The sequence below is a fragment of the Salmo salar genome, chromosome 06 (assembly GCF_965601325.2).
Source record: "Salmo salar chromosome 06, fSalSal1, whole genome shotgun sequence".
Lineage (NCBI taxonomy): Eukaryota > Metazoa > Chordata > Actinopteri > Salmoniformes > Salmonidae > Salmo > Salmo salar.
This window is the reverse complement of record NC_138296.1, coordinates 47,022,745-47,033,238: the sequence shown is the minus strand read 5'-3', so window position 1 is coordinate 47,033,238 and position 10,494 is coordinate 47,022,745. Positions and strand designations below refer to the sequence as shown.

The window sequence follows — 10,494 nt, the reverse complement described above, 5'->3', positions numbered from 1 at the left end:
TGTAAGAGGGGTGTTTGATTTATGTGTTCTGGGGTTTTTGGGTAATGTTCTTGTTTTGTATTTCTATGGTTTTCTATGTTGTGTATTTCTTTGTGTTGGCCTGGTATGGCTCTCAATCAGGAACAGCTGTACATCGTTGTTGCTGATTGAGAATCATACTTAGGTAGCCCTGTTTCACCTGTCCCTTTGTGGGAAGTTGTTGTTTGCATAGCTGTGTGTGTGTGTGTGTGTGTGTGTGTGTGTGTGTGTGTGTGTGTGTGTGTGTGTGTGTGTGTGTGTGTGTGTGTGTGTGTGTGTGTGTGTGTGTGTGTGTGTGTGTGTGTGTGTGTGTGTGTGTGTGTGTGTGTGTGTGTGTGTGGCCTGCAGTCATGATCGTTTTCTTGTTTTGTTAAATTTTTTGTTCAATAAAGTCACTATGAGCACTCGACCCGCTGCGCCTTGGTCCACTACGTACGACGAACGTTACAATTATGAACTTGAAAATGTATTAATAAACCAATGAGGCACATTTGGGCAGTCTTGATACAAGATTTTGAATAGATATTCAATGGTTCATTGAATCAGTCTAACATTTTGCACATACACTGCTGCCATAATACATTATGGCCTTTCTCTTGCATTTCAAAGATGATGGTTAAAAACAAAACTTTTGAAAAAAATAATGTTTTTTTTTTGTATTATGTTCTCCTACATTAATTTCACATTTCCACAAACTTCAAAGTGTTTCCTTTCAAATGGTATCAAGAATATGCATATCCTTGCTTCAGGTCCCGAGCTACAGGCAGTTAGATTTGGGTATGTCATTTTAGGCAAAAATTGAAAAAAAGGGTTGCTTTTCAGGTTTCTCCAGAGATGTTCAATTGGGTTCAAGTCCGAGCTGTGACTGGGCCACTCAAGGACATTCAGAGACTTGTCCATAAGCCATTCCTGCATTGCCTTCACTGTGTGCTTAGAGTCATTGTCCTGTTGGAAGGTGAACCTTCGCTTCAGTCTGAGGTTCTGAGTGCTCTGGAGCAGGTTTTCATTAAGGATCTCTCTGTACTTTGCTCCATTCATCTTTGCCTCGATCCTGACTAGTCTTCCATTCCCTGCCGCTGAAAAACATCCCCACAGCATGATGCTGCCACCACCATGCTTCACCGTAGGGACGGTGCCAGGTTTCCTCCAGACGTGACACTTGGCATTCAGGCCAAATAATTCAATCTTGGTTTCATCAGACCAGAGAATCTTGTTTTTCCTGGTCTGAGAGTCTTTAGGTGCCTTTTGGCAAACTCCAAGCGGGCTGTCATGTTCCTTTTACTGAGGAGTGGCTTCCGTCTGGCCACTCTACCGTAAAGGCCTGATAGGTGGAGTGCTGCAGAGATGTTGTCCTTCTGGAATGTTCTCCCATCTCCACAGTCACATAGCAAATGGTCTGAATACTTATAAGGTATTTCATTTTTTTTATTTTTAATACATTTGCAAAAATGTCTAAAAATCTGTTTTTGCTTTGTCATTATGTGTGTAGATTCTTGAGTGTGTAGATCTTTTTTATTTAATCTAATTTAGAATTATGCTCTAACATAAAAAAAATGTGGAAAAGTCAATGGGTCCGAATATTCTCCAAAGGCACTGTATATGTTCCCATATACGTCAAACCAAATCTAACTTACATTTTGCATATCGCACAAGCTAAGTAAGCATTTTCATATAGCACAAGCTAAGGATAATTACACTTCACCCTTTTGCAAAAAGATAAATTTCCACAGTGTTCTCCACAGTCAGAAAAATATGTGTGCTTGACATTGAAATGTGCTGACATATGACATTTATAATAAGATTGACATCAAATTAACAGAAAGGCCATGTCAAGTAACAGCAGGCTCTGAAATTGCTAACAATATCTAATTGCTTTGATATCATAGCTTAAATTCTTACCCTGCCTCAACACACACAGGTGCATTCTCATGGATGCACACATACAGTGCCTTCAGAAAGTATTCACACCCCTTTACTTTTTCCACATTTTGTTGTGTTACAGTCTGAATTTAAAATGGATTAATGTTAAAGTGGAATTATGATTTTCGAAATCTTCAGGCATTAAGTATTCAACCCCTTTGTAAGGGCAAGCCTAAATAAGTTCAGGAGTAAACATTTGCTTAACTAGGCACATAAGCTGCATGACTCTGTGTGCAATAATAGTGTTAAATATGATTTTAACATGACTAACTCATCTTTGTACCCCACACATACAATTATCTGTAAGTCGAGCAGTGAATTTCAAGCACAGATTCAACCACAAATACCAGTGATTTTTCCAATGTCTCGCAAAGAAGGGCACCTATTGGTAGATGGGTAAAAAAAAAGCAGTCATTGAATATCCCTATGAGCATGGCGAAATTACCACTAAGGGATTTCACCCAGGGGCGAAAATCTGATATCAACTTTGGAGGGGACAATTACATTACATTTTCTCAAGAGCAATTCCTGAGGGGGACACCAAAAGTAGTGCTGTAACACATAGCCTACATTGTAATATGGTAAATGTATATTGAGGAACCAAAGAAATAAGTTGTTTGCCGTACTCCTAACTACCGGTACCCAAAACTACACAACTAATCACAACAGCAATACCATTGCCTTTAACAAATCTTAGTTCAGTCACCAGTTTAAGTTGAGAGTGGGGGTATCCATGGCATTTTCCAATTATGTTCCTATTTTACAAGTAAAAAAAATGGAGAACCTTTCATAATGTTGCCAAACAAAGACTCAACAAACTTACCTGAGACTCCCTGTCTTTGCCAGTCTGTCCCTGCATATCTGTCCCCAACTCTGCTGTCTGTGTGCCATCTGTTGCCTGCTCTGCCTAATGACATCATTGTGAAACATTTCCATTAGAATTTCATTTCTTTCTTATGAACATTTTATCAATTAGTCTTTGAGATATTAGGCTACTAGGGTTCTTACTTTGCGTTTTGGTGTACTGAAAAATACTCTGATGTCCATCTTTTATTTTTCTGCCATTTTTCTACCTGGCTGGCTGGCTACACACACACACAGTGTGTAGGTTATTTACAGTAGGAGATGGGCTTCTATCATCTTATCTTTTATCATTCTATTTGGGCTTCGATCTAAAAGGTAGCTAGCAAATGTGAAACGGATTAAAATGACAAGAGTTGACAGCTGTATGAGTTCACCATTTACACAACATATGCTGCAACCTTTTGTAATTTTAATAGTTTGTTTCATATTGGCTGGCTTCCAACAATAGCTGAATTTGCAAAGCTAGCGAGCACCAATTCCGTTTCAGTGGTGTTTGCTATAATCTTTGCTACCCGGGTTAAATAAAGGTGAAATAAAATAAAATAAATAAATAAAAGTTCCCTTGCGACAATTTAGCTTTTGCAACGAGACCATTAAATATATTTAAGACAATGGTGGAAGAGAGTGTAGTTCTGTTCAGTTTGGACTTCAGTTTATCGCTAACCTTATCGCAGGGACTTTGAAGCACTAACTTACATCATCTGCATGCTGATCTTGGAATAAATTGACGATAGCAAACATTCCATCTTTGACGAGGCCACATAAATGGAATAGGTACTAGCTAGCTTAATAGTTAATATTTGCGCGCTAGCTCTGCATATTCAGTTACTGTGTGTGCGCGATTGACTGGATTAACCTCACTTCAGTTACGTTCATTGAGTGCCTTTCAGACAGTAGATACGACCCCTCTGTTACCTTGCCAACTAAGGAACTGGCAGTGGATCAAAACATTGTGAGGCAAAGGGTGGGGGGGGTCGCAATGTTTTGAAACTTAAAAACACGCTATTAAGTGTCTATAATCAGCACAATTGCTTTCATTGCGTATTATTAATATTATTTAAATTACATAGTTATGTTTCAGTGATATATTGGGGGGGACAAATCATATTTTTCCAAGGATGTGGGGGTCGTGTCCCCCTCGTCCCCCCCGGGATTTCCGCCCCTGATTTCACCATGAGGCCGGTCATAACTTTAAAACAGTTCAATGGTTGTGATAGGAGAAAATTGTAGTTACTCCACAATACTAACCTAAATGACAACAAAAAGAATGAAGCCTTCTTATACTATTAAAATATTCCAAAATATGCATTCTGTTTGCAATAAGGCACTAAAGTATAACTGCAAAAAACATACATCAGGTCTTGAATTCAAAGCATTATGTTTTGAGGCAAATCCAAAACAACACATCACAGATGTGTTGTTTTCATATTTTCATATTTTCAAGCATGGTGGTGGCTGCATCATGTTATGGTTATGCTTGTCATCGGCAAGGACTAGGGAGGTTTTTAGGATAAAAATAAATGGAATAGCGCTAAGACCAGGCAAAATCCTATAGGAAAACCTGGTTCAGTCTGCTCTCCAACAGACACTAGGAGACAAATTAACCTTTCTGCAGGACAATAACCTAAAACAGGCCAAATATAGTCTGGAGTTGCTTAATAACAAGATGACATTGATTGTTCCTGAGTGACCTAGTTACAGTTTTGCTTTAAATCAGCTTGAAAATCTATGGCAAGACTTCACAATAACTGTCTAGCAATGATCAACAATCAACTTGACAGAGCTTGAGGAATTAAAAAAATAATACTGTGTAAATATTTTACAATCCAGGTGTACAAAGCTATTAGAGACTTAACCAGAAATACTCACAGCTGTAACCGCTGCCAAATGTGATTCTAGCATGTATTGTCTCAAGGAGTTTAATAAATATCTAATTAAGATATATTCGTGTTTTATTTTTCATAATTTTGTTTTTTACAAACGTTTGAATTTTCTTCCACTTTGACATTGAAGAGTATTTTGTGTAGATCTCTGACAAAACGACAGTGGTGTAAAGTACTTAAATAAAAATACTTGAAAGTACTACTTAAGTCGTTTTTTTATATCTGTACTTTACTTTACTATTTATATTTTTGACAACTTTTACTTTTACTTCACTACATTCCTAAAGAGAATCATGTACTTTTTACTCCATACATTTTCCCTGACACCCAAAAGTACTCGTTACATTTTAAATGCTTAGCAGGACAGGAAAATGGTCCAATTCACACACTTATCAAGAGAACAACCCTGGTCATCCCTACTGCGTCTGCTCTGGCAGACTCACTGAACACATGCTTCATTTGTAAATGATGTCTGAGTGTTTGAGACTATCTGTAAATCATTTTAAAAAACAATAAAATGTTGCCGTCTGGTTTGCTTCATATAAGCAATTTGAAACGATTTATACTTTTACTTTTGATACTAAAGTATATTTTAGCAATTACATTTACTTTTGATACTTAACTTTTAGACTTTTATTCAAATAGTATTTTACTGGGTGACTTTTACTTGAGTCATTTTCTATTAAGGTATCTTTACTTTTACTCAAGTATGATAACTGGGTACTTTTTCCACCACTGTAAAACGATTGTAAAACAACAAAATGTGGAAAACGTCAAGGGATGTGAATATTTTCTGAAGGCACTGTACATGCACACACACTGTTCTCCCACTCTAACTGCACCTCATGAGAAAACAAACAGGTTTTAGGATTCTTTAACCAAACTGACTTGTAAGTTCCAGCAATGACTTTTAAGTTTCATATTTGGTATACCGTAAATCCTCAAACTGAAGCAATGACTTGTACGTTTTTTAGGAAATGCCCATATAAGTTGGGAACTTTGTTCACTTTCACATTTTAGTTAATGTAAATTAACTAATTATTATTACATTTCAGTGTGAAATAGCTGTCAGCCAAGATTACATAATGGTTGTGAATTTGTAGAAGTTCATGAATATGATTCAAGAGGTGATTTAAGACATACAGTATGTCAAACTGAGCACCAGATCCCTATTATTGACTACATAATTGTGTTTATAAGTCCAGGGCATGTTTTTCGCAGATGTCTTGGTTTCATCTTGTCTGTAGCGAAGATGAAGTATTCATATTGCAATAATTGGCACAGCTTGTACAAACAGTCACATTCCACATTGCCAAACCACATTCAAAGTTTTATGAACTCGTGCAAAAGTGCAAAGTAAGCATTAGTTTACGAATGCCTTGATACTAGTGTCAAAAGGCCTATGGCAACTTTTTTGAATTTAGTGTTCCCCTGTTTCCTCAGATCTGTCTCATCCCTCTCTATTGGTAAGACGCTGTATAAAAGGAACAGTTGTACCTCCCTCCTATACTCCCTCCTCTTTACAGACAGTAAGACAGCTGCAGCCTCCATCACCATGACCTCCTTCTCCAGCAGCAGCTTCATGTCCTCTGGTGGATCCATGAGGGGAACATCTATTAGCTCCTCTCTCCTCTCCATGTCTGGATTTGGCAGCATGGGAGGTGGAAGCCGTATCAGTGGCATGAGGAAAGCAGTGTGTACGGAGGTGCAAGTTTCTCTGGGGTACCTCCAGGTCATTCTCTGCTGGTGGTGGTGGTGGATTCGGCTTCGGCGGAGGTGGAGGAGGCATGGCCATGTCTGAAGCAGTGGACAACAGTGTCGGTGGCAAGTTCGCCATGCAGAACCAGAATAACCGTTTAGCCACCTACCTGGGCAAGGTGGCCACGCTGGAGAAAGCCAACGCTGATTTGGAGATGAACATCCGTCTGTTTCTGCAGAGTAAGACTCCCACTGACTTCTCTGCGTTCTATACTATCATTGTTGACCTGTGCTCAATGTACACTGTGTTGTTGGATTGGGGTTATGTACACTGAGTTGTTGCTGATTTAACTTTTGGGTCTGTGGTGGCAGAGATAGACCATGTTACAAAGATTTGACTAGACAGCTGAAAATGCCTTCAGGCCCATCAAACCCAGAGTTGATGATGATGAGGGATATTTCAATAGAGCAGATAATCTGTTGAAAGGATTCATATTACATCTGATTGATTTATCTTGAATATGGGTGTTGGTAATTAAAGTTGTTGTTCAGACTGAGGCGTAGGTCATGCCAAGCAACACCACTTAAGAATGTTCACAAAATACCACCATGCCCCCTTGGGCCTTATTGCTTGTATAGTCATGACGATGACCTTTTCATTTCCTGGCTGCCATCCATCTAAAAGGATCTATTCTTCTGAGCATCGACAACGCAGGACTGGCCCATGATGACTTCAGGGAGAAGGAGGTTTTCAAACCATATGTCACCCATGTGATCATATGTCATCAGGACATTCATGTAAACACATGCAGGTATTAATAACACACATATATATATTGACAAATCTTAATAAACCTCCTATTATCATGACATCGAACACTTTTAATAAAATCATATGCATATGATGATGTGCATGATGTTATGATTTGGATGGTATATTATATATATGGTTACTGATAATCATAACCTATAATGTCTTTGGCTTCTGAAAAGATGAAGATAACCCTGTAAAATATTATATGCAGTAGGTCTCATATGATTTTGTTGAGTTTTATCTTACATGTTGAAATCTACTAAAGTGCTATCTACATGCTAATAAAGCTCAATTCGATGTAATGAGTTGTATGCAGTAAGGTTGAGTAGCACTCCATCTGCTGGCTCGGGCTTTAGAGCAGGAGAGTTCAGACACTAGATCAACTCCAGTCCCAGTCTCAAGTACAAGATATTTTCATATACAGTGCATTCGGAAGGTATTTTGTTACGTCACAGCCTTGTTCTAAAATGGATTCAATATTTTTTCCCCCTCATCAATCTACATACAATACCCTATATGTCATGCCCTGATCTGTTTCACCTGTCCTTGTCCTTGTGCTTGTCTCCACCCCCTCCAGGTGTCGCCCATCTTCCCCATTATCCCCTGTGTACTTATACCTGTGTTCTCTGTTTGTCTGTTGCTAGTTTGTCTTGTTTGTCAAGTCAACCAGTGTTTTGTTTCTCAGCTCCTGCTTTTCCCCAGTCTCTCTTTTTCTTGCCCTCCTGGTTTTGACCCTTGCCTGTCCTGACTCTGAGCCCGCCTGCCTGACCACTCTGCCTCTCCCTGACCCTGAGCCTGCCGTCTGGTGCTTTTGCCCCTACTCTGGATTACCGACCCCTGCCTGCCTTGACCTGTCATTTGCCTGCCCCTGTTGTTGTAATAAATATTGTTACTTCACACAGTCTGCACTTGGGTCTTACATGAAACGTGATAGTACGAACTGGCCATGACTGACCCAGCAGACTTGGACCAGCTCCGCAACGCCATCTCCTCCCAAGGAGCCCTCATTAGTAGACACAAGGAGTTACTTTGAGGTCTGATGGAAGGGTTCCAGGACATGGCCAAACGTCACGACCTAGCATTGGACGCTTTGCGGGAGCAATTCCGTGGGTTACTTACTAGACAGCCTACCATGATGGTAACCTCCCAGCCCCTCAGTAACCGGGCTGGTAGCAGCGCCGTCACACCGGTTTCCCGGGAACCCCGCTTACCTCCCCCGGAGCGCAACAATGGAGATTCCAGAACCTGCCTGGCATTTCTCTCCCAGTGCTTCCTCGTTTTCGAGCTGCAGCCTTCTTCGTTTCCCTTGGACCGCTCAAAGATAGAGTACATTATTACGCTGATGTCTGGGAGGGCACTCGCCTGGGCCACGCCGGTGTGGGAGCAACAATCCGCCATCTGCCTCAGTCTGGAGGTATTTGTGGCGGAGATGAGAAAGGTTTTCAAGGCTACGGTGTCCAGGAGAGAGGCTGCCCGGAAGTTACTCCAGCTTCAGCAGGACTCCGTCGGTGTGGCAGACTATGCGGTGGATTTCCGCACGCTAGCAGCGGAGGATGCCTGGAACAGGAAGCGCTGATTGACACGTTCCTGCACGGATTATCAGAGGAAGTAAAGGATGAGCTTGCAGCCCGGGAACTACCGACGGATCTCGACTCACTCATCACTTTAACCATCCGGATCGATGGTCGGCTACGGGAATGTAGGAGGGAGAAGAGGTCTGATTTTTTTACACATATTTAACCCCTTATTTTTGTTGCCACAAAACTACCTCAGTACTTCTATTCGTTTGTATGGTTAAAAGGCTCTGCATGGTAAATCTGCCTTCTGCAGTGGCCATATAGCATTTACTGTGATACAGCCTCTGCAGAAGCATTTTATTTCACCTTTATTTAACCAGGTAGGCCAGTTGAGAACAAGTTCTCATTTACAACTGCGACCTGGCCAAGATAAAGCAAAGCAGTGCAACAAAAAACAACAACACAGAGTTACACATGGGATAAACAAACATACAGTCAATAACAATAGAAAAATCTATATGCAGTGTGTGCAAATGGAGTAAGGAGGTAAGGTAATAAATAGGCCATAGTAGCGAAGTAATTACTGTCACGTCCTGACCAGTATAAGGGGTTATTGGTTATTGTAGTTTGGTCAGGACGTGGCAGGGGGTATTTGTTTTATGTGGTTCGGGGTTTATGGGATATGTATTTATGTAAGAGGGGTGTTTGATTTATGTGTTCTGGGGTTTTTGGGTAATGTTCTTGTTTTGTATTTCTATGGTTTTCTATGTTGTGTATTTCTTTGTGTTGGCCTGGTATGGCTCTCAATCAGGAACAGCTGTACATCATTGTTCCTGATTGAGAGTCATACTTAAGTAGCCCTGTTTCACCTGTCCCTTTGTGGGAAGTTGTTGTTTGCATAGCTGTGTGTGTGTAACCTGCAATCATGTTCGGTCAATCTTTTCTTGTTTTGTTTAATTTTGTGTTCAATTAAAGCCACTATGAGCGCTCGACCCGCTGCGCCTTGGTCCACTACGTACGACGACCGTTACAATTACAATTCAGCAAATTTGTCACGTCCTGGCCAGTATAAAGGTTAATTAGTATTGTAGTTTGGTCAGGACGTGGCAGAGGGTATTTGTTTTATGTGGTTCAGGGTGGTGTGTTTTGTAAGAAGGGTGTTTGATTTAGTAATTCCGGGTTTTGGTTTATGTTTAGGTATTTCTAGTGAGTGTATGTCTATGTTTGATTAATTGGGGTTGGGACTCTCAGTTGAAGGCAGGTGTTGTCTATCTGCCTTTGATTGAGAGTCCCATATAGTAGGGTGTGTTTGTGTTTGCTTTTGTGGGTGATTGTTCTGTGTTGAGCCTATGCTTTGCAGACTGTCAGTTTATCGTTCGGTTTCTTGTTTGTTGTTTTTGTATTCGTGTTGATTTAATTAAATGTTCAAAATGAACAACTGCACACCTGCTGCGTATTGGTCTACATTCTCAGGTGACGATTTCGCATTATCGTCAGAAGACGAAGATAATTGTGACAGAATCACCCACCAACTATGGACCAAGCAGCAGAAGAAGGAGCAGAGGGAATTCGAGTTGGACTGGCGGGAGAAGTGGACCTGGGAGGAAGTTCTGGACGGGGCCGGACCTTGGCACCAGGCTGGGGAGTATCGCCGCCCGCAGTGGGAAATTGAGGCAGCCAAGGCAGAGAGGCGTAGGTACGAGACCATGTACGCGCTGAGGGAGAAGCACGAGAGGCACCCCCAAGAAAATTTTTTTGGGGGGCACACGGGTAGTTTGGC

General features: G+C 40.8%; 1 pseudogene; it reads left to right on the top strand.

Moving 5' to 3' along the window:
* The first annotated feature begins 6,240 nt into the window (after positions 1 to 6,240).
* LOC145850267 (keratin, type I cytoskeletal 18-like) lies at positions 6,241 to 8,773 on the top strand (annotated as a pseudogene).
* The last annotated feature ends 1,721 nt before the right edge of the window (positions 8,774 to 10,494 follow it).